The following is a 26,078-nucleotide window of genomic DNA, read 5'->3' on the forward strand; positions in this document are numbered from 1 at the left end:
CCTCTTCAGGGACCTGATGAAGATGGTGGTGGAGAACGACAAGAGAAAGATGAAGAACACGGTGCGACTTGGCCTGCTCCCTCTCTTCTTCCACATGAGTGACCAAGTGCAGAGTGTGGCCAAGGTGCGGATTTCAAAGCTGAGCGGTGATGCAGGGAAGAAACCCCTGGACGTTTGGGACCCCTGCTCCCTAAGGGCAGAATCACCCCAGGAACAAAGCCCAGAGGAAGGGGACACCAGGTCTCCTTCCCCAACCGTGGTGCCATCTCCCAGCTTCTGCTGTTCCGTAGGTGGCCAGGGAAGCCCTCCTGGATGCAGCAGAGCTCCTCAAGTGGAAACAGCTCAGACACCTCGTGCAGACTCAGCAGACATGGAGGATTGGAGAGAGCTTGGTGAGGACAACCCCAGGGCCCAGGGCCCAGGCTGGACGGGGCTGCCCCACATGTCTGTGCTGTGGGCTCTGCAGATGTGCCTCGCCTGTCCTGCTGCAGCCCCGAGCTGCATCCTTGTTCCCTGAACTCAAGAACAGAGCCCCCAAGGGCTCTTCCCTCTGCCCCGCAGCCAGCGGGAGGGAGGGCACTCAGCACCCCTGGGACCCCTCGGGCTGTGTCTGTCTCTCAGCCTCAGCCCCACAGGGCTCCTGGCTGGGACACGGGAATGGTCGGAGGGGAAGGGGAATGTGGGTTCCTGGGAGGAGGGACTGGTCCAGCCAGCTGGGGAGGGACAGTGAGGTGCTCACACCCCTGTGCTCTCTCCAGCTGGAGCGGGACAGGAGCAGGGCTCAAGAGCTCTTGAGGCAGAGCCTGCCGTACCTGAGGGACCCTCAGGCCAGCTTGCAAGAGGCCGCCTTGAGGTTCATTGGTGAGTCACAGCCCCCAGGTCCCCCTTTTGGCAGCCCGACCCCAGTCCCCGCCGCTGCCCTGGCACAAGGAGCAGCCCTGTGGCTCCAGAGCCCCGGCTGCCCCGTGCAGGCCCTTGGCCTCCCCTCCCAGCCCTGCCCACGCACGTGGCCGTGGTGGCCGCCTCGCTCGGTCCCACCAGCTCGGCTCCCGGTCTCCCCTGGGGTCAGCGCTGATGAGGGGAGGGAGCAGGGGCTGATGGAGCTCTGTGCCCAGGGCTGGCTGTGCGGCACCTGAGGGACCCAAGCAAGGAGAGTCTGTCTGAGATCTGCAGAGGTGAGCAGGGAGCGTGGTCGGGAGGAGACGCCTGGGGGTCTCTGCAGACATGGGAGCTCATCTGGGCTCTGCTTCTTTCCCTTGCAGCCATTCAGCCCTTGGAGGAGGAGACTGACCCCTCCATCAGCTCCCTGGCAACCCAGACCATTGTCACCGTGTGCTCTTCATGGAAGCGGCCAAGATCTCGATGGAGCCTGAGAGCCCTGTGCTGCTGGCGCTAAACCAGCTGGAGGAGCAGCTCTTCTTGAGGAAAACGGCTGGATTTTAATAAAGAGCCCTTCTTGAAGTTGGGTTGGATGTCTGCCTTTTCCAAGGACCCCAGAACCTCTCTGAGTGCTCTGGTACTTTTGAGAGCACAACCCAGGATCATGGGCAAGGGTGACGGAGCAGACAGGAGCACTTGCAATGAGCCATTCCAGCAACTGAGATGAATCTCACTGAGCCACTGAGGTTTGTTCTTGGAGTCACACACAGAAATGTCAGGGTCTGTCAGGTGTCCTTGTCTGAGCTGGCCTCGTGAACTCCTTCTGCACCCAGGAGTGTTCAGAGACAGAGTCGGTCCCTTTTAAACACAGAGGCAGGAGTCACAGTGTCCCTCTGGCCTCCCGTTGTCACTCCCAATGGACGGGAGGCACCTCAGCCCTGCGCTGTGTCACCTGCTCTGCACCCATCTGAGATGTCCCATGGCAGAAAGAATGGACACAAGGACCTTGGGTGAAGGAATCACATCCCAGTGCTGCATGCAGGCAGTGAACAATGGGATGTTTCTTCCAACATGAAGTGACCTCAAGACCTTGTCTGTGCCACAGGCCTTCATGGAACCCCAAGGAATAGTTGATGGTGTTTGTGCTCACTTGGGTTCATGTCACCTGACGTACACGGTGTGCATGCTCTCATCTCAGCTGTACAAAGCAAACACAGACTGCTGAATACTCATTCAGTGTCCATGCATGGAGGGAAGAACAGCTTCTCTGGGTGAGAGGCCAGTGCTGGAAATGGTGGATTTGAGGGGACAGTGCACGGTGATTGACCTGAGGCTCCTTCCGTGGGGTGTCCAGTGCACAGGGGCACAGCCCAGCCCCTGCTCTGCTGGTCCTGCAGGTCTCTGGCAGGAGGCCTGGCTGTGAGAGGACGCTGCTGTACCAGCCCTGCACACACACACTGTTCAGCTGTACAATGATGTTGCATCTGTGGCCACTTGTGTGGCCGTGTTCTTGGGAGAATCTCTGTACGAAGACCGAAATCTTCCCATCCTGCCCATAGGAGATCACCTTTCTCTCCGGAAAGGCTGTTGTGAGGCCAGCTCTGTCACAGCAGTGCCCATTGCCTGTCCCTGCCTGCGCTCACAGCACTGACACACAGCAGGACGGGGACCAAGCTGCCAGAGCACTCAGGCCCTGCACCAACACAAGGGATGAGAAGGAGAGTGGGGGAGTGGAACCAGAACAGCTCTGGAAGAACAAGCAGCAGCAGAGGGTGTGAGGTCACTGTCAGTGTAACCAATGAGCACACAGCGGTGGCAGTAGAGGGTGTGAGGTCACTGTCAGTGTAACCAATGAGCACACAGCAGTGGCAGTAGAGGGTGTGAGGTCACTGTCTGTGTAACCAATGAGCACACAGCGGTGGCAGTAGAGGGTGTGAGGTCACTGTCAGTGTAACCAATGAGCACACAGCGGTGGCAGTAGAGGGTGCGAGGTCACTGTCAGTGTAACCAATGAGCACACTGCAGTGGCAGTAGAGGGTGTGAGGTCACTGTCAGTGTAACCAATGAGCACACAGCAGTGGCAGTAGAGGGTGTGAAGTCACTGTCAGTGTAACCAATGAGCACACAGCGGTGGCAGTAGAGGGTGTGAGGTCACTGTCAATATAACCAATGAGAACACAGCGGTGGCAGCAGAGGGTGTGAGGTCACTGTCAGTGTAACCAATGAGCACACAGCAGTGGCAGTAGAGGGTGTGAGGTCATTGCCAGTGTAACCAATGAGCACACAGCAGTGGCAGTAGAGGGTGTGAGGTCACTGTCAGTGTAACCAATGAGCACACAGCGGTGGCAGTAGAGGGTGTGAGGTCACTGTCAGTGTAACCAATGAGCACACAGCAGTGGCAGTAGAGGGTGCGAGGTCACTGTCAATATAACCAATGAGAACACAGCGGTGGCAGCAGAGGGTGTGAGGTCACTGTCAGTGTAACCAATGAGCACACAGCAGTGGCAGTAGAGGGTGTGAGGTCATTGCCAGTGTAACCAATGAGCACACAGCAGTGGCAGTAGAGGGTGTGAGGTCACTGTCAGTGTAACCAATGAGCACACAGCAGTGGCAGTAGAGGGTGTGAGGTCACTGTCAGTGTGACCAATGAGCACACAGCAGTGGCAGTAGAGGGTGTGAGGTCACTGTCAGTGTAACCAATGAGCACACAGCAGTGGCAGTAGAGGGTGTGAGGTCATTGCCAGTGTAACCAATGAGCACACAGCAGTGGCAGTAGAGGGTGTGAGGTCACTGTCAGTGTAACCAATGAGCACACAGCAGTGGCAGTAGAGGGTGTGAAGTCACTGTCAGTGTAACCAATGAGCACACAGCAGTGGCAGTAGAGGGTGTGAGGTCACTGTCAGTGTAACCAATGAGCACACAGCAGTGGCAGTAGAGGGTGTGAGGTCACTGTCAGTGTAACCAATGAGCACACAGCAGTGGCAGTAGAGGGTGTGAGGTCACTGTCAGTGTAACCAATGAGCACACAGTGGTGGCAGTAGAGGGTGTGAGGTCACTGTCAGTGTAACCAATGAGCACACAGCAGTGGCAGTAGGAGGAGCAGTGCTCTCGTCACCAGTGACACCCCATGGCCATGGAGCTCGGTGCCAACCGTCCATGTGCTGTCACAGGGTCCCCAGGAGGTACAGGAGCTGCCCAGCCCCGTGCCCTTTCCCACCTGCTGCTCCCAGCACAGCGGGCTCTGTCACAGGGGCTGTTTCCTTCCCTTCCTGACACAGCCCCGGTGCAGTCCCAGCCCCCTGGGTCTTATGGCACCGGGGTCACTGGACACTCTCACCTCGGGCTCTTGGATGTGCCAGTCGCAGCACATGCTCAGTGCTCCTGGTCCACACTCAGAGCTCAAGGGGTGAACAAATTGTTTCCCCCACTACAGCCAGCCCTGTCCTGTGATGTTCTACCATTGCAGTGATGTGGCACCTGCAGCGGAGCCGTCCCTCATTTATGGTCATGAATGGCGCTGGAGAAGTTCATTGGAGGACTGGGGAGGGGAGATGGCTCCCCACGATGTCTAAAAAGGTGCTGCTGCTTCGATTGGCTCCTCCTGTAACTGGGGGGATCTGCAGAGATATATTGCCCTCCTGTCATCATTATCATTGCTGCCACGAGTCCCTGGAGCTGTGGCAGGGAGTGCGGCACAGAGGGAGGTGCCATCAGGGCAGGAGGCTCAGGATGGGCACAGAGGGACTGCTGTGCCCTCAGACGCTGTGGCTGCTCCTCTGGGTACAGCTGTGCAGGGGTAAGTGCTGACTCCCTTGTCCTACCGCCCAGGGCCAGCAAGTACCAGTGTGGTCATGGGGATCTGTGTGGGAATGGGGTTCCTTTGCTGCTGAGACAGGGAGCAGAAGGTGCTCAGATCCATGGAGCCTGTGCCTTTCCCTGTATCTGTCTGGGTGGCACAGAGTATCTTCTTGAACAGGGCTCCAGTGTTCTGTGCCTGGCTGGATTCACAGACCCCCTGTCCTGGGGTACCTTTGGGGACCCCTTGTCCCCAGCACTCTGCCTCTGGACCAGCGGTGGCCTCACTGGCGATGGCAGCACCCAGAGATCCCCAGGGCACTGCCACCCTCTGGGGTGCCCCGGAGGGTTTGTGTGCTGCTCACTGCCCCTTGTTCAGAGGGAAACCGGACCCCACGAGGGCAGTTTGTGCCCCCCAGAGAGAAGAGGACGGGGACACCTGCAGTAGAGACATGTCCTTCTGTCCTGCTTTTGTCAAAAACCAAGTTTCTCTTTTAGTGAATTTGCCTGTCAGCTAAACCCTTCATACCGGCTGCATTTTCCTGGAGAACCAGACACATGTTTTGGTGAACCTAGCAATGGAATGCAAACTTAATGATAAGCACGGATGGACATCTCGCGAGAGGGGCAACGAGAAACCGGAGACCAAGAGACTGACCAACGGTGTGTGACATTCCATTCACGTGAATACTTCATATAAAAGTGGGAGATCTCGAGGATCTCATCCCTTTCCCTTTTCCCTTTTCTTTTTTCCCTTCTGCTTATGACCGACATTAGGAGAGGACCCTGCTGGTTGTCCCTGCAAACTGAGGCCAGTGCCAGACTGAATCCAGCTCCGGTTGGCTGCAGAGTCCAGTCCAGGACTTTGGGTGCCTGCCCTGCAGTTGCTGAGACTTTCAAGATTGGTTTTGTGTAGTCTGTATTATTTTCTCTGTTCTTATCAGTAGCAGAGGGAAGAGGTGGGGGAGTCGGGTGCGGGCACACGCTCCCACGTCTTTACCAGGGGCTGGGGGATGACTGGCTCTGCTCAGCGTGGGGTGGACGTGGGGCTTCTGTCCCTCACCTTTGCTCTGGAAAGGCCTCCTCTGCCTTCGTGTCTCATTGTAACGGTGCCTGTTAGCAGCGGGTCCCAGTCTTCTTCACACACAGCTCTCCTGCTCGCCTGAGCTGTTTCCCCTCGCTCAGCACTGCGGTGCTGTTAGTGCGGGAAGCGGCTGTGCTGCCAGCAGAGGGGGTCTGGAGAGCCCTTGAGACTTGGGCCTTGTGGGAAGTGCGGTTGTGATCCGTGCTGAGATGTTCAGAGTGCACAGATACAACCAAATGAGGCACGGACTCCGAACCTGGAAAAAGGAAAAAGGTGGTTAAGTTCTGTGTAAAATATTATGAAGCTCGTTTAGGAAGTTATATTGATAGAGGGAACTAACGTTTTAAGGGTTAAGCAACTACATAGTAAGGGCCTACTAACAAGCTAACATTCTAAGCCACATAATGAATATCTAGTTTAGAGCTGTATGTAACCGATTGTGCTAAAAAGAGCAGGACTTCATCAAATGCCGAGATCGCCACAGCACCAGCTGCAACCTTGAGGAGACGAGATGGCCAAGATTTACAGCAAAAAGTGGGTGACAGTCTGGTCTCAGTTGGTTTGGCCACTTGGGTTCCAGCCAGTTCCTCATAATGAGCCAAAGGTACAAATCCACTGTGAGGAAGCTGAAGGAGCCTTCATCCAAAGACCCCAAGGACCCCTCCTCAAATTCACCCAGTGCCACTGCGCAGGCGAACAGGGGAGGGCCAGGGAGGGGCTATGGAAATGGTGACCTGAGACTCACTTTATGAACATGTACAGGCGTTCCTGGGGTCATTATGGACATGGAACACCTGGTGGTTCATAGAGCCCCATAAGTGCCGCAACCAGGAGTCCGGGGGGACCCATAGAGCGGACCCAGGCGTCTGGGGGGACCCAGGAGTGCCGCAGGGACCCAGGAGTTCGGGAGGGACCCTGTCTCTATGGTCACTTATGGGGCACTCAGGTCACTTATGAGCCACTTATGAGTCACTTATGGGTCTCTACGGGGCACTAATGGGGAACTTGTGGGTCGCTATGGGGCACTTGGGGGTCACTAACAGGCACTTATGGGGCACTTATGGGTCGCTAAGAGTCACTTATGGGGCTCCATGGAGCACTTGTGGGGCACTATGAGTCATGTAGGGGGCACTGTAGGTTACGGGAGGGGGGACACAAATAGGGGACCCAGGCGCCCGGGAGGGACCCAGGAGTACCCCAAGGGACTCAGGAGTTCAGGGAGGCACTCCTGGGTCCCTTGGGGCACTCCTGGGTCCCTTCCGGAGCCCGGATCCCTGTACGGGTCCCGGATTTGATCCCCCCTGGACGCCTGGGTCCCTTATTTGGGTCCCTCCCGGACGCCTGGGTCCTTTCTTTGGGTCCCTTCCCTGATCTCCCGGGACTCAGGGAGGGACCCAGGAGTGCCCCAAGGGACCCAGGAGTTCGGGATGGACCCAGTCTCTATGCATCACTTTTGGGGCACTAGAGGTCACTTATGTGGCTCTATGGGTCACTTATGGGGCTCCATGAGTCACTTGTGGGGCACTATGGGGCACTGGGGAGACACTATGGGGCACTTGTGGATCTGTATGAGTTGCTTATGGGGCTCCATGAGTCACTTGTGGGTCAGTATAGGCCTCTTTCGGGGTTATATGGGTCACTTATGGGGCTCTGTGAGTTATTTATGGGGCACTATGGGTCACTTATGGGGCTCTATGAGGCAGTTATGGGGCTCCATGAGTCACTCGTGGGGCGCTATGGGGCACTGGGGAGACGCTATGGGGCACTTATGGGTCTCTGTGAGTCACTTATGGTGCTCTATGGGGCACGTATGGGGAACTTGTGGGTCGCTATGGGGCACGTGGGGGGTCACTAAAAGGCACTTATGGGGCACTAAGAGTCACTTATGGGGCACTATAGGTCAGTTATGAGGCTCCATGGGGCACTTGGGGGTCACTAACAGGCACTTAGGGGGCACTTGTGGGTCGCTAAGAGTCACTTATGGGGCTCATGAGTCATTTGTGGGGCACTTACGGGGCTCTATGGGGCAGTAATGGGGCTCCATGGGTCACTTGTGGGGCCCTATGGGGCAGTGCGGAGACGCTATGGGGCACTTATGGGTCTCTGTGAGGCACTGATGGGGCCCTATGGGTCACCTATGGGGCACTATGGGTCACCTATGGGGCTCTATGGGGCACTGATGGGGCTCTCTGGGGTACTTATGGGGCTCTATGGGTCACTTATGGGGCACTATGGGTCACTTATGGGGGTCTATGGGGCACTCTATGTCACCCCCAACCCACTGGAGAACCCAACACCCTTCTGTTCATCCACACGCACGACTCCTCGGTCCCTCCCGAACTCCTGGGTCCCTTGGGGCACTCCTGGGTCCCTTGGGGAACTCCTGGGTCCCTGCCCGGACTCCTGGGTCCCTTGGGGCACTCCTGGGTCCCTTGGGGCACTCCTGGGTCCCTCCCGAACTCCTGGGTCCCTTGCGGAACTCCTGGGTCCCTCCCTGAGTCCTGGGTCCCTCCCTGAGTCCTGGGTCCCTTGGGGAACTCCTGGGTCCCTTGGGGAAATCCTGGGTCCCTCCCGAACTCCTGGGTCCCTTGGGGCACTCCTGGGTCCCTCCCGAACCTCTGGATCTTTTGGGGTTCTCCTGGGTCGTTCCCTCAGTCCTGGGTCCCTTGGGGCACTCCTGGGTCCCTCCTGAACTCCTGGGTCCCTTGGGGAACTCCTGGGTCCCTCCCGAACTCCTGGCTCCCTTGGGGCACTCCTGGGTCCCTCCCGAACTCCGGGACAACCCCCCCAAACAATCAATTATTGGGGTCACTGTCGCTTTAAGAGCCGGGAGGGGGCGGGGCCTCGCGGAGGGGGGGGAGTCACGCTCTTTATCGTTCAGCCAATCAGCGGCCGGTGGGCGGGGCGCCCTCAGGCCACGCCCCGAACGCCTGGGTGCTCTCTGGGGGGTCGATGGGTTAATTACCCCCACCCCACCAATTAGCGGCTCCCGCTCTTTAGGAATTGAGTTTATTGGTTACTACGTTAATTAAGCGTTGGCCCTTAACGAGCCACGGGGTTCATTAATGAGCAGATTCCCCCACTCATTAATTCAGCCCTTAACGAGCGGCTTTTCTCTAGGTGTTCATTAATTGGGTTCCTTAACGAGCTGCTTCTCCAGATGTTCATTAATTGCTTTCCGACCTCATTAACCTCAATCCAGCTCCTCAATCAGCCCCATCCCCTCATTAGCGCTAATTAGCTCCTTAACGACCTCCAGCTCCGTGACGGCCAAGATGGCGCCGTTGTCCCCGCCTCCTCTTCCGCGCCGTTCGGAAGCGCTCGGGTGTCCTCGCACGCTCTTCGGCGCCGTTCGGAAGCGCTCGGGTGTCCCCGCCTCTTCTTCGGCGCCGTTCGGAACCGCTCGGGTGTCCCCACCTCCTCTTCGGTGCCGTTCGGAACCGCTCGGGTATCCTTGCACGCTCCTCGGCGCCGTTCGGAAGCGCTCGGCTCTCCCCGCCTCCTCTTCGGCTCGCCCCGGCAACGCTCGGGTGGTGCCGCCCCTGCTCGTTACCCTTCGGCTCTTTCCGCCGCCTTCGGCTCTTTCCGCCGCCTTCGGCTCTTTCCGTACGCGCTTCGTCTCTCTTCGCCCTGCGCCTTCGGCTCTTTCCGTCCTTGCTTCGGCTCTTTCCGTCCCCGCTTCGTCTCTCTCCGCCCTGCACCTTCGGCTCTTTCCGTCTCCTCTTCGTCTCTCTCCGCCTTGCTCCTTCGGCTCTTTCCGTCCCCTCTTCGGCTCTTTCCGCCTCCTCTTCGTCTCTCTCCGCCCTGCGCCTTCGGCTCTTTCCGTAACCGCTTCGGCTCTTTCCGGCCTCGCCGCCTTCGTCTCTTTCCGTCCCCGCTTCATCTCTCTCCGCCCTGCGCCTTGGGCTTCGGCTCTTTCCGTCCTTACTTCGGCTCTTTCCGTCCCCGCTTCGTCTCTCTCCGCCCTGCGCCTTTGGCTTCGGCTCTTTCCGTCCTTCCTTCGGCTCTTTCCGTCCCCGCTTCGCTGTCCCCAAGCCCATGCCCAGATCCCTGGGGGGATCTCTAGGGTGTCTATGGGGCAGCCTGGGGGTTTTGGGGCGCTAACGTGCTGCAGCCGCGCTCTCGGTGTTTCCTGCAGGGGTGGGGATGGGTTTTGTCCGAGCGCCGGATCCCAAAAGCCGGCGTGCGGGAACCCCAGTGATAGTAATCGACCTTACAAAATGTTTTTTTTTTTCCATGGAACAGGACAGGATGGGTCTTCCCTGAATATCGCTGGATCTGTTACAGTTGACTTAATATTAGGATGGCAACCAACCCTGTAGCCATAGAACTCTTGTAATCAGTAACCAAACTCTGTTCTTAAAGCTGACATAGATTTATGGTATATTCTTATAAGGCAGGTAACTGTAACCGAGCCTTATTCTTAAGGTGGACATAGATTTACGATATATTCTTTTAAAGTTGGTACCGTAGAAAATAACTGATAATTATAGCATCTTTTAGATAGAAAGTTTGTGTTAGAATAGGTGTGGGATATGCTAATGGTTGTCAGGGGTGTAATGAATATGTATGTGACCAACTTGTATAATAAGGTATGGTCTGAATCAGCTGTTCGAAGCCAGCTTTGGGTGCGAACCCCTGGTTTCCCAGCGCTGAAATAAAGCACCGCATAGAACTACGTCTGTGGTTATGTGTCCTGATTGCTGACATTTTGGGGACCCAGATGGGACCTCGCGGGCATTGCTGAGACGGATCGCGGCTCGATCCTGCTCCGGCCGGCACCGAGGTATTCTTGGGGAGTGCATCGGACGCGACCGGCTCTCCGCTGCTCACGACGGACCTCTGATTGGTAAGAAGGTGCTTTATCTGTTGTTTTACCTGGATTATTGGGTACCCATCTGGTCTGGTTCTGTTCTGGTCCTGTAGCCTGCTGGTCAGGCATTTGGTAGCCTGCCGGTCAGACGCGGCAAAAGCCACGCTCGGTTGGGCAGGGAGCTCCCGGGGTATTGCCCAGGCCGCCGTCCGTTAGACCGAGGGAAACCTCTGCAGGTTCGGCATCTGGTTCTGGTTCTGGTTATTTACGCCGCAGGCTCGGCACCTGGTTTGGTCTGGTTATTTGCGCTCACCTGATCTGGTTATCTGTGCTGTTCAGGACCTGGTCTACAGTTTTAGCAATTTGATCTGTATTTGCTGTTGAAACTGGTGGTTTGATCCGTCTTTACTGCTGTTCTGGTAAAGTTATCTGTGTGTTACCTTTCTGTGTTAATCGTCTGTGTGTTACCCTTTTGTGTTGATATGAGCGATACAAAGCTGTCACCATTGGACTGTTTGTTGAAACATTGGAAGGAGGGTGGATTTGGACAATCAATTAGTAAAAAGAAATTAATTGAATATTGTACTCACTGCTGGCCTGAGTATGACTTGCCTAATGAAGTGCGGTGGCCACCGGAGGGTACTTTAGAACCTGGAACTATTAGTGAATTCATGAGGTTTTGTCAAAGGGAAGGTAAATGGGATGAGGTACAGTATGTGGATCTCTTTTTCTATCTTGTACAAAAACAGGACTGGAGGAAGGAATGTGGGTTAATGTTAGTGCGGAGGAGCGGTACTAATGATAAATGTATGGGCTGTACGGCAGAACAGAAATGCATGACGTGTTTGGCTGTAGAGAACAGTAGCGGTAACGCTTTAAAATTAGATCTGCCGTGTTTGGACGTTGCGCCTTCAGAAACTGAACCTTCTGCACCTAAACCCCTTAAACCCTCGGCACCTGTGCGTCTTACTGAAAGTGATATTGATCCCAGTGGGGATGTGGGGGCAGCAACTGGTGTAAAAGGAGTAACAACCACACCAATATCCCAGAGGACTAGGAACAGAGGAAAGGAAGCCCAAAAGGGGGGTGGACTGCCAAATGTAATAGCACGCCTGCGACAAGCAGTAGGAGTGGGGGGAGAGCCGGTTTATGTAAAAGTCCCGTTTTCGCCAGGAGATTTAGTGATCTGGAAACAATCAGCTGGTCCTTACCAGGAAAACCCAGACAAGGTTGCAAGGGTAATTAAAATGATAATTAAAACGCAGAATCCTGATTGGGATGATTTGCAAGTGATTCTTGACACTTCGATGTATTCTACAGAAAAGGATATGGTTATACGGGTAGCAAGAGATAGAGTAAGGGAGGATATTCGGAATGGAACAGTGGGCGGTAATGTTGATGAAAATTTCCCAAAAGAGGATCCCCGATGGGATTATAATACTGGGGGTGGTCAGCTTCTCCTCCGGAGATATCAGGACTGGTTATTGATCGGTGTTCAGACTGCTATGCCGAAACAAATGAATTGGTCAAAATTGTATAATGTGAGGCAGGAAAAGAATGAATCCCCTTCAACCTTTTTAGAAAGGTTAAAAGAAACTGCAAAGAAGTATACGGATTTAGATATTGAAACGGAACAAGCAAGGGTTCAGTTGGCTTTAGTCTTTTTGGGACAGTCTCAGGATGACATTCGGAAGAAATTACAGAAACTGGAGGGGGCACAACTATGAGATCTGGATGTTATGTTAGAAACAGCCTGGAAAGTTTATAATAATAGAGAAAAGGAACAGTCGAGGCGTTCTCAGCAAGACTTGTTGGCCCTGATCCAAGGGCAAGGTAGGGGAATAGGAATGGAAGCCCGTGGTAGAGGAACCAGAGGCGGCCGAGGGCGCGGTTTTCGGAATGTTCAGGGAACTCCTTTAAGACCTGTTGTAAAGCTTGGTATAAATCAATGTGCTTATTGTAAGGAGGAAGGACACTGGAAAAATGAATGCCCGAACCGTCCGGGCTCCACGAGTCAGGTACCAAGTGCAGCAGGGAATGCAATACAAACTATGGTGTTGGGGGAGTATAATAATAATAACAGCTGCTCTGCCCACATCCAAACCCTGTCCTTTCCTCACAGAAAACAAAGAGGATGGACAGGCACAACCTGCCCTGGGTAAACCCCGTCACCTTGTCTTCCAGACACCCAGAAATGGGGTCCCAGTGGACATGTTCTGGGGCACAGCCCTTAGTTCCCCTGCTCACCCATTGGCCATTCTGAAAAGTGCACACACTGTGTGAGAGCTGCCAGTGGTCAGGGAGTCCCCCCAGTCTCCATGAGCTTTCCAAGATGGTGGAGAGTGGCCTCACTGTGACACCGTCCTGCTGTCTCAGCTCCTGGGATGCTGCCCCTGCTGTCCCATAGGCTGGAAAGGGTTGTGTTAGATCCAGTGGCCCGTGACTTGATCCCATCCACTGCTGGTTGTTCTGCCTCCAGTCACAGAGGCCTGGTAGACCTTGCTGGTGAAGCGGAAGAACAAGAGGACACAGGGATTCTTCCCTCCTACTCTTCTTATATTCATCAGTGGCCACACAGTGTCTTTGTTTCTCCTTTAACTGTTCCTGCAGTAGTAACAGCTCATTATGGGCCCTTGAATTGCCTTAGAGGTCCAGACTGAGTTCTGATCTGGGCTGTTCTGTGCTTGGAGGCTGCTGTCCTTGCAGACCAGATGAACTCACTTCTGCCACCCTGCCTGGCAGTTCATTCCACCCGTGTCACAGCTCTGTCTGCAGCACTGACAGCTCCAGCTCCCCAGTCAGGTCCCTGGCTGAGGCCATTGCCTCACATCTGGGCTGAACCACCCCAGCTGTGGCACCAGCCCAGCTCTGACCTGCCACAGGAAACCTGGTACCAAGTGTCCAAGAGCCCATGTGTGCAAAGGCTTTGTCTCAGAGCACAGACATGGCATGGCCAAAGATTGATGAATGTCTCTCTAGACATAGGATATAAAACCAGAATACAATGCCTTAACTCATTCAACTGAAGATATTCCTCCTCTAGCTTTGAGGAATTAGATACTTTGCTGTAAGATTCCTGGTGTCCTGCCTAATGATGGGACAAGAAAATATGATTCTCATAGTGCTTTATTTTTTAAAACTAAATATACAGTGCTGGAAAGAAGTGTCTCTGAAGAGGAGAGAGAATCAACATCACTGATTACTTCAACTTTGAAGTTGTGCCCCTGGAGCCCCAGAGGCATGTGGAGGGAGCCCAGAGGGGACAGAGAAAGGGACATCACGGGCTGCTCCTGTGCTGCTGAGCTGGGCTGGGCTCCTGGGACAGAGGGAGCTCCTGGCAAGCGGCAGCGCTGCAGAGAGACAGCTCTGCCCAGGAGCAGCTCCTCTGCACACGCAGCAGGGCTGAGGGCTCTGCCTGCAGCACCGAGGGCACAGGAGCCAGGCACAGAGAGGGAAACGCAGACTGGGGTGGGAGGATGCTGAGAGATCACTGGAAATGAAATGTTCACAGATATGAAGCCTGTGGCTGCAGGGCATTGCATCTGGAAATCTTGGTAGGATCTCAGAAAGCTGTCACATTGCAGAGCCTGCGAGAGATGTAAGTACAACTCTCAGAGATTCTCTGATCAGAAGACAGGATGTGCTGCAGAGCAGGGATTGCCTTCTGCACTGTCAGAGGGACAAGACGTGAAAGCTGCGTTCTCCCAAGGATGCCTGTGGGGTGTAATTGTAAATGTGCAGGCAGGGGTGCCCAGGGCTGTCCTGCAGAGCAGGGTCCCTGCACCCCAGGGCTGTGCCAGGGCAGGGACTCTGCCGCCTGCCCGGGTCAGCGCTCAGCCTGCCTGGGGAGAGCCCAACAACAAGCTGGGAAGACCTGTCGCATTAAGGAGCAAACACTATTGGGCAGGAAAGCTGCTTCTGCTGTGGAGAGGGTGCTGTGTGGGTCAGGGCTGCTCACAGCTCCAGATCACCCCCAGGATGTTTGCAAGTGGATGCCTCAATGAGAAGATCAATGCAAGGATTAGCAGACAGACAAGGAGCTTTCCTGAGCCTGTCTTTTCAGTTTCCTCTCCCAAGGGGTGGGAGGTACAGGAAAGGATAAAATGAAAATGAGTTCTCATGATTAAACAAGTCACTGAGACTCCTGAACTGCAGCTCTGAGTGATCAGCACATCTGCCAGAAGGCTCCTAACATCCCTTCACCACCCCTCTGCCTGTGCACAGCACCTGCATCGCCTTTGCTGGACCCATCAGCCTAGTCTGACCTGTCCTGTTTTCCAGCCTGCAAACAGGAAGATGCCCCCAGGCAGTGCCCTGTGAACAGGCAGGATCTGTAGGGCCAGGGGGAGGGCACAGAGGTTGGGATGGGGTCTGTGAGCACTGACAGGGAAGAGACATGGACAGGGAAACACCTCCCAGGGGGAGAATCTCCAGGCAGCAGGGAAATGATCAGAAATGAGAGGAAACTGAACCTGGCATTGTTATGGGAGGGAGAACAGAGAAAAGTGCCTGTGATCCCCTGCAGTGCAGATCCCTCCTGTGAGCAGCCCCCTGGCCTCCTCTCCCACCCAGCAAAGCCTCTGCCCTCAGGGCCGGGGGCTCCAAGGCATGGAGCAGCTCCTGTGCAGCCAGAGCTCCAGTTCCTCTGCAGAGCACAGGGGCTGAGAGCAGCTGCCCGGCAATGTTGGTGTCTGGGAGGTGGCTGCACAGCTGGGGAAGGGTGACGCTGCCTGAGTGCCCGGCTGCCTCTGCCCTGGCCTCTCTCACACCCACCCTCACCGCATTGTCCTTCTTGCTCCCCTGCTCTGGGTCACTGCTGTTGGGATCTTGTTCTTGCTCTCAGGCTCTCTGGGGATGGCAGTTTCAGCTGCAGAGTCACAGTCTGATCTTGTGGGTCCTTTCCTGCAGGTGTGTCCACGGGAACAGGTGTCCCAGCTTTGCTCTGACCTGTGGGGTGTGGGCAATGCAGTCTGTGGGGCTGGGGAATGAGCTGAGTCTCCCTGAATCAAATGCCATCATTAGGACACTTGACTGTCTCATTGAGGTGTCCTTTGATGCTGAGTGATTCCCTCTAAGATGTAGACATGTTCTATAGCATCTTTGTGTTAGCAGTGGTTTGATATGACCAAACTGATCCCTAGAACTTGTCTCTACCCCCAAGTGCCAAGTTGGGGTGACTTATCAAGACCCCATTGTGTAGAGGCCCTGCTCTTCATTGTATCATAGAATCATAAAATCACTTCAGTTGTAAAATCGAGTCCAGCCATAAGCTTACCGAACACTAGCACTAAACCATGTCCCTAAGAACCTCATCTAAATGCCTTTTAAACCCTTCCAGGGATGGTGACTTCAACACTGCCATGGGCAGCCTGTCCCAACACCTGAACAATCCTTTCCAGGAAGAATTTTTCCTAATATCCAATCTAAATCTCCTGTGGCACAACTTGAGGCCATTTCCTCTTGTCCTATCACTTGCTACTTGGCAGAAGAGACCAACACCCTCCGTGCTCCAGCCTCCTTTCAGGTAGTTGTAGACAGCAATAAGGTCTCCTCTCAGCCTCCTCTTCTCCAGGCTAAGCCGTACCGGTTCCCTCAAATGCTCCTCATAGAGAGCTCCAGCCACGGAGCTGAAAGAACGTCTCCTGGAAAATGAAAGAGTGCATGTAGCTTGTGGAGGATCTATGAAAAATGGATTTGATTTTGTTCAGAGATATCTCCGCTAACTTGTTAGTGTTCTTCCCTCCTGTGACAGGTCCTCATGCCCACAGGCAACAAATGTCCAACAGCAGCTCCATCACCCAGTTCCTCCTCCTGCCATTCGCAGACACACGGGAGCTGCAGCTCTTGCACTTCTGGCTCTTCCTGGGCATCTACCTGGCTGCCCTGCTGGGCAACGGCCTCATCATCACCACCATAGCCTGGGACCAGCACCTCCACACCCCCATGTACTTCTTCCTCCTCAACCTCGCCCTCCTCGACCTGGGCTCCATCTCCACCACTGTCCCCAAATCCATGGCCAATTCCCTCTGCGACACCAGGGCCATCTCCTACACAGGATGTGCTGCCCAGGTTTTTTTTTTCTTTTTCTGTGCTACAGCAGAGTATTCTCTTCTGACCATCATGTCCTACGACCGCTACGTTGCCATCTGCAAACCCCTGCACTACGGGACCCTCCTGGGCAGCAGAGCTTGTGTCCACATGGCAGCAGCTGCCTGGGCCACTGGGTTTCTCAATGCTCTGCTGCACACGGCCAATACATTTTCACTGCCCCTGTGCAAGGGCAATGCCCTGGGCCACTTCTTCTGTGAAATCCCCCAGATCCTCAAGCTCTCCTGCTCACACTCCTATCTTAGGGAAGTTTGGCTTCTAGTAGTCAGTGTCTGTTTAACTTTCGGCTGTTTTGTGTTCATCGTGGTGTCCTATGTGCAGATCTTCAGGGCCGTGCTGAGGATCCCCTCTGAGCAGGGACGGCACAAAGCCTTTTCCACCTGCCTCCCTCACCTGGCCGTGGTCTCCCTGTTTGTCAGCACTGCCATGTTTGCCTACCTGAAGCCCCCATCGATCTCCTCGCCATCCCTGGACCTGGTGGTGTCTGTTCTGTACTCGATGGTGCCTCCAGCAGTGAACCCCCTCATCTACAGCATGAGGAACCAGGAGCTCAAGGATGCCCTGTGGAAACTGATGACTGGATTTCTTCTGAACCTATAAACTGTCTCTGTGTTCTTCCACATAAGAAGACATTCTCATTGCAGGTTCATCTTGTGTAGTATTTTTTGTCTCTAGTTGTGATTTTTTTTTTAATGATAATATTTTTATTCCCTTTGTAATTCACTGCATGCTTTTCACTTCTCAGTGAGTGGCTGTGTCAATGTGGAATCGTGTTATCTGTGTTTAAGCAAAATAAAGGGTCCTTCACCAATATTGGTACTTGTTCTTCCAGAGCTGTTATGGTTCCAGTCCCACACTCTCCTTCTCATCCCCTGTGTTGGTGCAGGGCCTGAGTGCTCTGGCAGCTTGGTCCCCGTCCTGCTGTGTGTCAGTGCTGTGAGCGCAGGCAGGGACAGGCAATGGGCACTGCTGTGACAGAGCTGGCCTCACAACAGCCTTTCCAGGTAGAAAGGTGATCTCCTCAGGGCAGGGCCTGAATGTTTAGGTCTTCTTCCAAACCTTCTCTCAAGGATATGTCCTAGAAAGTGACCCACAGATGAAGCACCGTAGTACAGCTGAGCAGTGTGTGTGTGCAGGGCTGGCACACAGCAGTGTCCTCTCACAGCCAGGCCTCCTGCCAGAGACCTGCAGGACCAGCAGAGCAGGGGCTGGGCTGTGCCCCTGTGCACTGGACACCCCTTCATAAGGAGCTTCAAGTCAATCATCATGGACTGGCCCCTCACAACCACCATTTCCAGCCCTGTGCTCTCACCCACAGAGGCTGTTCTTCCCTCCATGGATGGACACTCAATGAATAGTTCATCAGTCCATGTTTACTTTGTACAGATGAGATGTGAGCATGCACATCATGTACATGAGGTGACATGAATGTGAGTGAGCACAAACACCATCAACTATTCCTTTCCATTCTTTGAAGGTCTGTAGCACAGATGAGGTCTTGAGGTCACTTCATGTTGGCAGAAACATCCTATGGGAAACTGCCTGAATGCAGCACTGGGTTGTTGTTCCTTTAACTCAGGTCCCTGTATCCATTCCTCATGACGTGGGACATCTCAGATAAGTACAGAGAAGTGTGACATGCTAAAGGGATGAGATGCTTCCCATCCTTTAAGAGTGGCAACAGGAGGCCAGAGGGACACTGTGACTCCTGCCTCTGTCTGTAAAAGGGACAGACTCTGTCTCTGAGCATCCCTGGGTGCATAAGGAGTCCATGAGGCCAGCTCAGATGTGGACACCTGACAGAACCCTGATATTTATGTCAAAAGTGCCATAGAAACCAGAATGGTTCTTCTTGGGTCCTTAGAAAACGCAGATCTCAAACCCATCTTCAAGAAGAGCAGGAATAGAAACTGGGAGAATAACAGACTGGCCACCCTACCTCCCTCCCTGGGAAGGGGATGGGACGCGTCCTCCTGCAGCCGTTTCCAGGAATGTGAAGGACAAGGAAGGGACTGCTGAACCCAAAAGGATAGGGAAAGAAAGGCATGTTGTGCACAGGGCGTTTGCAAGGCTAAGCCATGGTCTCCTTCTGACCAGAGTGGTGCTGATGGGGCTCAAGAAGTGGGTGCTGGGTGGGAAGTTGGCTGAATCATCAAGCCCAAATATCACCAGTGTTACAAAGTCCTCCGTGCAGCCAGTTACTGGTGTCATCTCTCAGTGACCAGCACTTGGGCAACACTGTTGAACATCTTTATTCTCCTCTTCCAAGATGTAACAGAGTGAACTTTCAGTGCCTTTGAGGATGATGCAAACCTGGGTGGAGGCCTTGAGCAACCTGACGTGGTTCACCTGCCCTGTTCAGGAGAGTGAGACAAGATGAGTGAGACAAGGGCTCTCTGCAAACCTGAGTTATTCTGTGATTTGAAAGATTTTTTGCCTTGGAGAGGTTTCAGGAGAGAGAATAGGTGGAAATATGGAAAAAAATAAGAAAGGGGAGAAGAAGAGATACAGAAGATGTTACCGGAAGTACAGGAGTTCCAGTGAAGAGTGCTTTTCACTCACAGTGTTAGTAGGAAATATATTTGACAAATTTGAACAAGGTGAGGAAGTGAGATGGGTGTCTGCAGCCTGTGAGAAAGAGGAGTAGGTGTAGGACTGTGTAGAATATGCTTCAGTCTTGGTCAGGTCCTGAGCCATAAGGCAGGGAATGGATGAGTGTGGTATTTTGTGGTCAGTTGTGTCTCAGACACTCATAATCCAGTCAGAAGTGTGTGGCTGTGAAGGGGACAGTGAGGTCAGTTCTGTCTCTGGAGGTGACAGCCAGGCAGCAGGGACATGGCTGGGAAAGAACCTCTGCCAAAGTGCCCACAGGTCCTACCCAGGAAGAGGCCTTGCAGATGGGTTGTCACGTCCATCCCACCTGAGAACATGATGGGACAGCAGCAGGGACATGTGCAACTTGGAAGCTGAGGACTGGATATCGGGAGGAAGAAATGTCAGTGGAAGGGCAGTGCTGTGGTACAAGAGGTCACCCAGAGGGAGCTGGATCAGCCCATGGTTTGTGTTCCAAGAGCAGCCAGTGAGGGTGCAGACACAGCAGTGAAGGTGCAGAAATGCTGGGGTGAGAGCAGGTGGGGAAGCGAGATGGGTGTCTGCAGCCTGCAGGGAAAGAGGGGCAGGGGTAGGACCGTGTAGAACAGCCTGTGGTGGAGACGGCAAAGGGCGCTGGCAAGGCTGGAAGGGACCCACAGAACCCAGGTCTCTGTCCCCTTGGCCATGGCAGTTGTCTCTGCCACTGAGGCCCAGGAGAAGCCATGTTGTCCTCATGGCTCTGGGGCCTCGGTGGCTGCTTGCAGCCCCATGGGGAAACTGGAAGTTGTTGTCCCAGTGTTGTCCTTCCCTGGGCCTTGCACACCCACATCCCACGGTCCCAGGAAGAGCCCTGAGCCGTGTGTGAGGGGCAGGATCCCCCTTCCCATTGCCTGCAGGTCATGGCTTCTCCTTTCTGCTTCAGAAAGAAAACCAGGGGTTTCTCAGCATCAGAGCTGAAGAAAAGACTCAAAGGAGACCTCATGGTGGCTACAGCTTCCTCACAAGGGGAGGAAGAAGGGGAGGCACCAAACTCCTATCTCTAGTGGCCAATGGCAGAACCCAAGGGAATGGCAGAAGATGAGCCAGGGGAGGTTCCGGTTGGACATGAAGAAAAGGTTCTTCACCCAGAGGTGCTGGACACTGAACAGGCTCCCAGGGAGGGGTCACGGCCCCAACCTGACAGTGTTCAAGAAGAGAGTGGACAACGTCCTCAGACACACAGTGTGAACTGTGGGGTGTCCTGTGCAGGGACAGGAGTTGGACTCCATGATCCTTGTGGATCCTTCCAGCTCAGGACATACTATGACTCTATGAAATACTAGGACAAAAGTCCATGTTTTCATTGTACAGATGAGTTGTAACCATACACATCATGTGCATGTCCACTGTGTGCATGTGGTGAGATGAACCCAAGAGAGCACAAATGCTGTCAGCTATTTCTTGGGGTGCCATAAAGGTCGGTGGGACAGAGATGGTGTTCAGGGGTCTCTTCCAATCTGTGCTATTGTAGGATTCCATGAATCTTTTCCTTGGAGAGCTCTTTCAAGTCAGAACAGACAAAGGAAGAAGAGAAAAATAATAAGAGTCAGAAGCAAAGATGTAAACTGCCCCAGTGTAAATACAGCAGCTCCTCTGAGGAACGTTTCTCCACTCAAACCCTTGATAGGAAATCTATTGGATACATTTGATGAAAGCAGCTAAAGTCTACCTGCTCACACACTGGACCACAAGGAGGGTGATGGCTGGGCATGATGCCATGTGGTCACTTGTGTCTCAGGAACTCATAGTCCAGTAGAAGCCAGTGGAGGGGACTGTGGAGGGGACTGTGGAGGTCACTGTGGAGGGGACTGTGGAGGGGACTGTGAGGTCACTTCTGCCTCTGCAGGGGACAGGCCAACAGCAGGAACATGGCTGGGAAAGGACTGTGAGGTCACACATACGAGACGAGCAATCGGGCCCAGTCAGCATGGGGGTGTGAAAGGCAGGTCCTGCTTGACCAGCCTGATCTCCTTCTATGACAAGGTGACCGGCTGAGCAGATGAGGGAAAGTCTGTGGTGGGGAGTGACTCCGCCACACAGGCTGTGGGTGTTGTGTCCTTAGACTGCAGTTAAAGCCTTTGACACCGTATCCCACAGCATCTCCTGGAGAAGCTGCAGCTCATGGCCTGGATGGTGTATCTGTGATGGGTAAAGAACTGGTTTGAAGGCATTTTGTCCCCTGGAGCCGTTTGTTCCCTTCCTGTTCACATGGGCATCCCATGAATGCATCACTGCTCTCCTCCAGTGTAGACAGGCACAAGGCCTTCTCCACCTGGACTTCAAACCAATGCCACTGGTTTCTCCAGCACCCTCATCCTTGACTGTGGGATGTCCAGAACAGCCCTCCCAGGACAGTTTGACAAAGCCTTTTTTCTGCAACATCCCCGCATCCCTGCTCAATCCCCTCATGTACAGTTCAAGGACCAGAAAGTTTGGGTGTAAGTGGAGCATTGAGAAAAATGGTCAGGAAAGCTTTGAAGTGCACAGGGAGCCCATCAACATGTTGGCGTGCTGCTCTCTTCTGAACAGGCCCAGAAGACCTGGACAGGATTTGCTGTGTCCCAGAAATTCGCCTGGAAGGTTGAGATATGGAGAAAAGGTTTGGTCTGGGAAGGGACAGACAGGTGCTGGTGGAACTGGCTGGTGTGACCGTGAGACATCTCTCAAAGACCTCAGAAGAGTCCTGGCTCTCAGGGAGGTTGCATGGTCCTCTAAGAAAGAAAATATCAAACATGACTTATCACAGAATCAGAGAATAATTGTGGTTGGAAGGCACCCTTAAGATCATCAAGTCCAACCATAACCTAAATCTGGCACTAAACCATGTCCCTAAGTGCATCATCTGTATGTCTTTTAAACACCTTCAGTGATGGGGACTCCACAACCTCGCTGGGCAGTCTGTTCTGTTGCTTCTAAACCCTTTTCCCCAAATAATTTTTTCCTGATATCCAATCTAAACCTCCCCGTGTGCAACTTGAGGCCATTTCCTCTTGTCCTATCACTTGCTACTTGGGAGAAGAGACCAACACCCACCATGATGAAACCTCCTTTCAGGCAGTTGTGGACAGCGACAAGGTCTCCCCTCAGCCTCCTTTTCTTCAGGCTGAACAGCCCCGGCTCCCTCAACCGCTCCTCATAACACTGGTGCTCCAGACCCTTCACCAGCCTTGTCACCCTCCTCTGAACTCTCTCCAGCACCTCAATGTCTTCCTTGCCATGAGGGGCCTAAAACTGACCCCAGGATTCAAGGTGCCGCCTCACCAGTGCCGAGTACAAAGGGATGATCACTTCTTTAGTCCTGCTAAAGCTTGGATTGGATCAAGGCTTGAACACCTTGGTGTGACCCAGTTGGTGACAGGTTGGACTGCAGACTCCTGAGGTCCCTTCAACCTCAGTTCTCTTATGGTCCCATTGTGATGTTGGGCTCTGTTTCTAACTGGAGCAGAGCAGACGATGATGGGGCAGGATCCACCTGTGCTGTAGGTGACCATCTAAACCAACATCTCAGCCACTGAACCAGCCAACACCTCAGTGCGCTCTGGGCAAAGTGTGAGGAGTCCTGGGCAGGGAAGGTTTAGAGGGCATTGGGTGCTATGCAAGACACAAAACGGTCTTGGCTTAATTCTTGTAGGCCCATCAGATGTCAGTTAGTGTCAAGGAAAATTAAAATAAGAAGAACTGAAGACAAAGATCCAAAGCAAAGGAAGGTGTCAACATACTTTATTGTTCTTTGAGGGGGCTTCTTTTGTCTGGAAAGGAAAGAGTTTTCCAGAACTGGGCACGGATTTAGGACACAAATGTCTTCACCTCCTGGGACACGAACACCTGATGTCATTGTAGATGCCCTGGGAATCCCTGCGCAGGCTCCACCTGCATTGAAAGGTGCTCTGGTCTCCTCAGGTCCTCTGTGATAGATGGAGATCCCAGGCCAGCACCTCAGGTACACTGGGGCCCCTAAAATGGCACTGGCTGTTTATGGTGAGACAGCTGATGACTGATGTTTGTCTGGAAGTGTACTAAGGGTAGGAGAAGAAATATTGGCCTTCCCCTGTACTTCTATTACCAACACTCTATTATTTCATCTCCCTCGTCATTCTGGAGTTCCCACCTCTCCTGATTCAGTGTCCCTGTCAAAGGACAACTTTCCAGCACTGTCTGGATGTTTGCCCTTCCCAGTGCTCTCAGGTTTCTCCTCCACTTGCTCTTTGGTCATTCAGTTCCTCTCAACTGTCTGGTTTCCGCTTCGAGCTTCAGGGAGTTACGAACTTGCCCCATTCTTTAGAGCTCTAATTAACATGGCAGACAACATGTTCATTGTGTTTATTTCTATCCTCTCCTATCTCTCTGTGTAAACCAGTTCTTGTGTGGATGTCCCTTGTGGATGGTGGACCTCACCAGATCCAGCTTACACACACAGCTGAGGAAAGTGTTTTACTGTTTATTAAACTGTGCAGTGTTTGCACAGCAGAGCAGGTGGAGCTGGTGCACAGGAGCTGCAGCATCTCCTGCAGAGCTCAGTGGAGAAGTCTGATATGAGGAAAAGTGATGCAGTGTCTGGTGGCCAATGAGGGAACCGGCAGACTGGGGGTGGGGGGTGAGGAGCGAGGTTGTCCATACAGTGTCCAGCCTCAAGGGACTGTTCTCCTGCCTGTCCAGATGTCTTCAGGAGACCCCCTGGATCAATGTCCATTGTAGAATGCTGCTGTCACTTCTTCTATACACTGAAAAATGACAGAAAATACCCTGGAAAGAAAAAACCTCCTTCATTAAATCTTCTTTGAAATCTTCATCAGCAAGTGTCCCATTGAAACCTCTCCAGTTAGTTCTACAAGTCTTGAAGATTGGAATGAAATTACTGAAAGAAACACAGCTCGTTAGGGCTTTCTGTATTTTAATGAGCCCCATGGCGTATTTGGTGCTGAGTCCATGAACCTCAGATACCAAGCACAGACTGAAGAATCTGCTCAAGAAGTCCAAGTCAGAGAAAACTCCAAAGTACCTTGAAGCATTAATGGGCCCCACTGAGGGCTGTTACTGACAAGGCCTCCCCAGGGACTTGTTAGAGCAGATAATTGGAGGCTGTGATTGCATCAGGCAAAGGCAAAGTGCAGCAGCTCTGATGCTGAGAAAACCCTTGGTTTGTTTGATGAAGGACAATGGCCAAGCCTTGAGCCCCTGCCCCTAGGAAGGGAGATCCTGTCCCTCACGTGTGGCTCAGGGCTCCTCCTGGGTATGTGGGGAGTGCGATGCCCAGTGAAGGACGATGGTGTGACACTCCCTGGGGGTGCAAGGAGGCAATGGGGTGCCATGGCCATGACAACCATGTGTCTCCTCTTAGGCCTCGCTGGCAGGGACATCAGCCATAGCCAAGGGGACAAAGACCATGGATCTTTCAGAGACATCCAGCCTCAGCCTTGGCCATGTCCATCATGGTCCATCCTACACTGTCCCAGGCCTGTGGCTGTTTCCCCACAGGCTGCAGACACCCCATGTGCTTCCCCACCTTGTTCTCACCCTAGTGTGTCCCCACCTGTGCTGCTGTCTGTCCATCCTCACCAGCTGTTCCTGGAAACACAAAGCCATGGCTGATCACAGAATCACAGAATCACAGAATTGGCTAGGTTGGAAAAGACCTCAGAGATCATCAAGTCCAACCCTTGGTCCAACTTCAGCCCATTTACTAGATCATGGCACTAAGAGCCATGTCCAATCTCAGTTTAAAAACCTCCAGGGACGGTGAGTCCACCACCTCCCTAGGCAGGCCATTCCAATGCCTGATCACTCTTTCCGTAAAGAACTTCTTCCTAATATCCAGCCTAAACTTCCCCTGGCAGAGTTTAAGCCCATGTCCCCTTGTCCTATTGCTAACTGCCTGGGAGAAGAGACCAGTTCCCACCTGACTATAACTTCCCTTCAGGTAGTTATAGAGAGCAATGAGGTCACCTCTAAGCCTCCTCCTCTCCAGGCTGAACAACCCCAGCTCCCTTAGCCTCTCACCATAGGTCATGTGCTCAAGTCCCTTCACCAGTCTTGTTGCTCTTCTCTGGACCCGCTCCAGCACCTCAATATCCCTCCTGAACTGAGGGGCCCAGAACTGAACACAATACTCCAGGTGTGGCCTCACCAATGCAGAGTACAGGGGAAGGATCACTTCCCTTGTCCTGCTGACCACACTATTTTTGATACAGGCCAGGATACCATTGGCCTTCTTGGCCACCTGGGCACACTGTTGGCTCATGTTGAGCTTGCTGTCAATCAGTACCCCCAGGTCCCTTTCTGTCTGGCTGCTCTCCAGCCACTCTGTGCCCAGCCTGTAGCGCTGAAGGGGGTTGTTGTGGCCAAAGTGCAGGACCCGGCACTTGGCCTTGTTGAACTTTATCCCATTGGAATCAGCCCATTTTTCCAGTCTATCCAGATCTCTTTGCAGAGCCCTCCTGCCTTCCAGCAGGTCAACACTGCCCCCCAACTTGGTGTCATCAGCAAATTTGCTGATGGTGGTCTCAATCCCCTCATCTAAATCATCAGTAAAGATGTTAAACAGGACTGGACCCAACACTGACCCCTGGGGGACACCACTAGTGACTGGCCGCCAGCTAGATGCAGCCCCATTTACCAGCACTCTCTGGGCCCGGCCCTCCAGCCAGTTCTTAACCCAGCAGAGAGTGCACTTGTCCAAGCCATGGGCTATCAGCTTTTGAAGGAGTATATTATGGGAGACAGTGTCAAAGGCTTTGCTGAAGTCTAGATAGATCACATCTACAGCTTTCC

At 53.5% G+C, this 26,078-nt stretch overlaps 2 long non-coding RNA genes across 2 annotated transcripts; one reads left to right on the forward strand and one right to left on the reverse strand.

The window, feature by feature from the left end:
• The first annotated feature begins 799 nt into the window (after positions 1–799).
• Positions 800–1,847, forward strand: LOC139825628 (uncharacterized). The gene is made up of 3 exons (XR_011735821.1): positions 800–861; positions 1,116–1,175; positions 1,263–1,847. It is a non-coding gene; the product is annotated as an uncharacterized lncRNA (long non-coding RNA).
• Positions 1,848–5,576: 3,729 nt separating this feature from the next.
• Positions 5,577–9,340, reverse strand: LOC136115766 (uncharacterized). The gene is made up of 2 exons (XR_011735754.1): positions 9,012–9,340; positions 5,577–6,014 (listed from the first exon to the last, which is right to left on the reverse strand). It is a non-coding gene; the product is annotated as an uncharacterized lncRNA (long non-coding RNA).
• Positions 9,341–26,078: the final 16,738 nt, after the last annotated feature.

The sequence above is a fragment of the Patagioenas fasciata genome, chromosome 25 (assembly GCF_037038585.1).
Source record: "Patagioenas fasciata isolate bPatFas1 chromosome 25, bPatFas1.hap1, whole genome shotgun sequence".
Taxonomy (NCBI): Eukaryota; Metazoa; Chordata; class Aves; order Columbiformes; family Columbidae; genus Patagioenas; species Patagioenas fasciata.